The sequence below is a fragment of the Dermacentor variabilis genome, chromosome 2 (assembly GCF_050947875.1).
Source record: "Dermacentor variabilis isolate Ectoservices chromosome 2, ASM5094787v1, whole genome shotgun sequence".
Lineage (NCBI taxonomy): Eukaryota > Metazoa > Arthropoda > Arachnida > Ixodida > Ixodidae > Dermacentor > Dermacentor variabilis.
The window spans coordinates 100,975,483-100,981,482 of NC_134569.1; the positions used below are offsets into that span (position 1 = coordinate 100,975,483).

Sequence of the window (6,000 nt, forward strand, 5' to 3'; positions counted from 1 at the left end):
GTCACTTGACAAAAAAAACAAAGAAAATATTTCTAACTGGTTTATACACGGTTTAAGAAAAATCTCTTTGCCTGGTTTCGGAAAGCAGGCAAAGAGGAACAGTTTTCCATGATGTCAATCAGAGCAGGATAAAGGTTTAACAGATTAGGAATTTGCCAACTTAACAGTTGAGTCCCGTAATTCGTCCTACATTTAAACCTGATGAAGTTGGTTCTCCTAAACTCGTAATGGGATTCATGTTTGGTATACCTCAAAGAGAAGAGTTGCAGGTCAATTTTGAAATCTAAATATGCAAGCTCTGATAATCGCAGTTTATAAAGTGATTCAATGTCCAGGATGCGATTCTGCGAAAAATATACAGATGTTGATTCACCTTGTGGCAGATTTTCAATAAAGCGCGCACTTTTTTTCTGTAATCGATCGAGGCTTTCCATGTTAGACCTAGTAGTGGTGGCCCAAACAAGCAGGCAGTAATGCAGTCGCGAATGAACACTATTAAAATTCAACGGACGTCGTATATAACGAGGCAACAATAAGCGAAACTTATTAAGCATACCAATACAATGTGCAATATTGCGCTTAATATAGCGAACATGACAAGACCAACGCAGGTTTTCATGAAACTTAACACCTAAAAGTTTAATTTGTGTTACCTTTTTTTAGCGGTCGCGAATCGGATGCCACATCATTATCAATATAAACAGGTCTGTTAACAGGGGTAAAAACAATGTACTTAGTTTTGTCAACATTTAATGAGAGTTCATTTGTAACAAGCCAGTCAGATAGATTCTTAAGCCATAAGTTTACACGCGGAATTAAGGAACCTAAATTGTCACCAGAAGAAATACACTTCTGTCTTCAGCGTAAATATAATAGAAGGGGTTTGTGGGATAGATACCATGTCATTGATGCATAAAAGAAACAGAGTAGGTCCTAGGATTGACCCCTGAGGAACCAAAAATTTTATTAGCTCAGAATTAGACGTGACATTATTAATAACAACATACTGGGAACGACCGGAAAGGTAGTTCTGCAATAATATAAGTTAAGTGCCTCGTATTCCATAATACGGTAGATTGCTAAGAAGCATATTATGTATAATAGAATCAAACGCTTTGCTGAAGTCTAGACAGAGAGTGTAGACCTGAGTAAGCGCACAGGTCAAATGCAAAGAAAAGCTGAACTCTTTGCAAGTGACACCTTTCCTGAAAAAGTGAATGAAATTATCCTTACTGTGTAAAACTATAGCTTTGTTCGCGTCCCCTACTTGCGCGCTTTCGTCCCGGCCTCCTACCTACGGCTTCTGCACATAAAAAAAAAACCAATCAGCCGTTGCGGCAAAGTGAAGGCAAAGCAACTATGCCAATTGATCTGCTTTACGGCGATGGTTGCTTGCTGTGCGAGAAAACAGATCCAAAAGGGATAAGTAAGCACTACTAGTATTTCGTTCTTTCACTTCATAACACGGCGACAAAATTCTAAGCTCCGACACGGTTTCGCGGTGCCCTTATGACATTCGTAATTATGGCATTCCAGGTAATAAGAGCCAGGTTATCAACGGCCATGCTTTTGCCGTGCTTCGGACATCTGAAATCCACTAAAGTCATAGCCGCCACGCTTTGGACATCTATTTAACAAAGAAGTACTACTACAATAGATTTGAGCGTCATTTTGCGCTGGGCGCCATGAAGCAAATTTTTTTCTTTCAAAGCGGCAAATGCTAAAGGATGTTTTTGCGAAAATAGAATAATCGGACAATTTACCCTATATGATTTTATTTTTCTAATTGTATTAGATTTGCAAATAAAAAGTCGGTTTCATGAACAATAATTATCTCTAAAGGTAAAATTATACAGCCATTAAGCCGGCTGTCTTGTAAGGTTTATTTTCAACCTTGGCCGCAAGGTACATTTCTCACTCTAAGTGCTGTTCCCAGTAGGAGATGCACACACAAAGGCCTGCCACCCAACTCGCCTAGAGGTGATGAATGTGTTGGTGTCATTCAACGCTCCCAAGGTAGGGGGTGCGGGTGCACTTAAAGAGGGTCTTTAGCTTGGCGGTAGTCCAGGCGAAACGGGTGGGTGGGAAGAATGCCACATGCCTCTCTCGCGCATGCGCGCACATTTGGCAGTGGTCCTAGTCGAGGCAAACAAGGAGACCATCACCCTCGATATCATTTTTTTTTTTTTTTTTGCGAGGCCAGCTTGGTACGGTCGGAGCGATATAGGTGTTTTTGGTCGTGTCCTGCAGCATCAATCCAGATATTTTTGCTGCTGGTAATGCGTATGCTCTGTTGTTGCGGATTGATCGATACACGCCAACTAGCACCGTGCTTCCGAAGCCCACGGCGCTTTCTTCGTTGCGTGATGTGTACGTTTCTGTACCTTCTCTGCCAGGCGCGAAGCAGTGTCGTGTAAAGTGAGAGTGATTTAATATCCGCACTGCCCGTGTTTTAAGCTGCACCCTGCGCAAGTAGCGAACAGCTCTTCCTCAAGACGGCACTGCGCCGAAGTTTTGTCTGTCTATAGATAATAATAAGAGGTATGTTCTTTTCCATCATTTTCGTAAATATATTGTTTTGATATTCTTTTTATTTAGCTTTCCTATGCTGCATTTTGGGTAGGTTATTATAGCGCGAACTGTAATGACGTGAAATGTACTAAGAACTATATTCTTGCATACTTGAACTACGCCGCGTCATGCGGTTCGCTTGAAGTGGCTATAAAGACGAAGCGCTCAAACACTACGTTTTCACACTGGTCGCGATGGCTTAATCTGTGGTAAATATTGTCTGATCATGAACGCACTCCTTGCTCTTTCCTAATCTGGCTGTACAGGATGAGAGGTAGTGAGATATTGAGCGCATAGTTTCACGGTTCACAATGAGATAGGTTGCACTGGTTAGACAAGTGCGAATGTGAAAGAAAATCAATCGCACTTGTCTGACCACTGCAACCTATGTCATTGTGAAGCCGTATTATTTGACACTGAAATTTTGTTTGCCAATAAAAATAAACGAGTACGTGAATTTACAGAAGCGTTCCAAATAATAAGGCGTGCTTAAATATGGATCAGTCTGCCATTGGTTGCTATCACTGACAAAGAAATTGTATTCTTGAAGGTGCTTCAAGCTTTGTAATCTGTTTATATAAAAATTGATGACTCGTTTTGCACATGCTCAGTTCAGGTAGCTGGCGCTTTTATGTTCTGTGTCTTTCCAATAATAAACAGTTTTGGGTAAGCACTCGTGTGTCAACCTTCTCTGCGTCCTTGTCTATTGTGCGCGCTACAAATTTCTCTATAAATAATCCATGGAATTGTCTTTTTGAGTGAGTAAGTTATTTATGCAGAAAATTGGTTAGGAAAACATTTTGGGAAACTGAAATTATTCAGGACAAAGCTTTGGGGGTTTTAACAGTAGTTTTAAGCTGTTCCCTGTTTTGCGGAAACGATCTTGCAGACTTTAGTAATTTTAATAACGCGTGGTAAACACAACACAGCAAAGGATGTGCTCTGCAATATGTGCCCCATCCTTGCCATTTCGCCTGCAAGTGTACATGGTTGACGGCTACAATTTTTGCATTCATGTGAACTTGCATGTGAACCTTGTTAGAAAGCTGTTCTATATATGTGATGCGCCAACCTGAACATGATGTTAACACTGACCATCTTGTTTCTGTGCAGGGTTCACTCTGCAAACATTCTCAGAGACATCGGCTATAAAGGGGGGGGGGGGGGAGTAAAAAATACGTTATCATCGATGCATGCTAAAGATTATGCGACAGCTGCCATGCCGTAATCAACTGAGTCATCTTTTATTTCATATTTTTATTAATTTTACTAATACTTTTCACACTATATTTGTAAATATCATTGTGTGAATAAACTTCTTTTATTTCAAACTTTCATCTGGTTTCCTTGTACATGCACCATCTAGGTTGCATATTACCTTATACTCAGTGGCGTAGCTAGGTCGTTCGGCACCCGGCAACCATAGATCTTCTGTCACCCCCCACCCCCCCTCACCCGGCCGTAGCGATGACGGCGAGGATATCGAAAACTTTCGGGGAGGGGAATATTGTTTCAGCATCTAAACCGCCGCCTTGGATGCCGCCCACATCTGCCCTGTCCCTCCCTTCACATTCGTTCCTATAGATCGCGGATGTAGCAGGTATACACGCTGTTTTATTTTCTGCACTGAATACCACAGGGTGCTGCACGGATAACGTGTCATAAGCGCATTTGCGCGTCTGCTCTCAGACTGTAACGCTTGGCAGCCAATTCAGATGCGGCATTGGGGAAAATATGGCTCACAAGTAACAAAACAATTCTAATGGAATTTTAATTAGCGATTTTAGAGACGATAGTACATTTCCAAAATTGAAGCCCGACAGTCATATGCTCCCCAACAGCAACGTCACAGAATTCGTCGTAGGTACTACGGCATGCAGTATTTTGGCTGTGGGCAGCCCTGAACCCAAGCGAAAATTAAATAGTACGTCAGTGACGATTACTTCCTCGTCCAATTAGGAAACTCCATCTGCTTTCCTGCTGCGCGGTTGACAACGCTATGACAAGTACAAGTTCTCTTCATTCTGATACATAAATCCTTTCTTTATTTGCTTCTATTGGCGAACATCATTATCAGAGCTGCAGTCCCGCCACAAGGTTGGGAACGGAACAGAGCTTGCTTGGCGTCGATTCCTGGGGTACCATACAAAAAAACAAAAACAAAGAGAAGGCCGCGATGAAGCCCGTGCCAGCGAAACTTTACGCTATTGTTGGTCTGCATTCGCAATGGAGAGGATAGAAATATCGACGTCGCTGGTGTTGTATCTCATATTTATTTTGGTACTGTCATACTGGCCCACCCACAGTGCCAAAGTACTGCAGGCTGTAGCAACCAAGACTATCTTGTTTAGAGAAGAAATTTTTGTTGAGTTATTAATATGGCTTTGGGTCCTCAATTCCAGAACTGCAATGTTTCCTCTATGATTGTTATTTAAGCTGTTGCTTAAAGCTATCATACCTTAAGTTCGCGCAGACTATATGGAAGAGGCACCCAGGAGCCACATAGCCTAACTGTATGTTTAGCGACTTCCGCTCCGATCATGAGCGCACGCGGCGAGTGGTTTAGCGGCCACTTAGCAGATTAAATTTTTTAGCCAGCACATTCGTGCAATTATTACGTACGATGTTGATAAAGCTGCAGCCTACAATTCTGCGGCACTACACTTCTGGTACATCTAATACATGAGCTCTGGCTACTGGTTACCGGAGCATCGTAATCAGTTACGCCCAGTCAAGCCGGCGGAAACAGGGGTGTCTTCAGACATATATTACGCCCCCCCACCCCCAACTGGCACCTAGCACCCAAGGCCCGCGGTCCCCCGGCCTCCCCTGTTACTACGCCATGGCTTATACGAACATGTTCGCACATAGTGAAAAATGTTCACACTATGCTACTAGGTCGTATGTAGAACAAATGTTACTATGGGGCTAGTAAAACGTCTGTAGCAAGTAAAATATTGCCACAATTTTTCTACACAGCCTAAAGACTTGTGTTGCTTGACGGCTACTAGAATGTTTACAGAGCATCTATGAACATGTTTCAATTGAAGTACCGTGGCCAGGCCAGCTGTTGACAGGATGTGATTAGGGTGTATAAAACAAATGTTAATAAGTGATTGTTAGGAAGTTGGCTGAAGGTTTACGAACATTCTTCAATTGGAAGAATGTTATTATGGTTTATGAGGAAGCTCCTGTTATTAGGGAATTGGTAGGGAGTACGCAGAACGTTTACAAACATTCTTCTGTTGGATGAATATTCATACCTGGTTGGTAGGAAGTTGGCAAAAGATATATGAACATTCTTCTTTTGAAAGAATGTTACTAGTGTTTATAAAGACAAATGTTCATAGAAATTTGGTAAGAAGTTTAAAGACATCCTATGAACACGTTACTGTTGGGAGTTGGTGGCCAATTGTTTCTAGGTGTTAC

At 42.0% G+C, this 6,000-nt stretch overlaps 1 protein-coding gene across 1 annotated transcript in view; it reads right to left on the minus strand.

Moving 5' to 3' along the window:
* LOC142570383 (ornithine decarboxylase-like) overlaps positions 1-6,000 on the minus strand; it is a 29,245-nt gene that overhangs the window by 23,016 nt on the left and 229 nt on the right. The gene's annotated exons all lie outside the window — the stretch shown is intronic.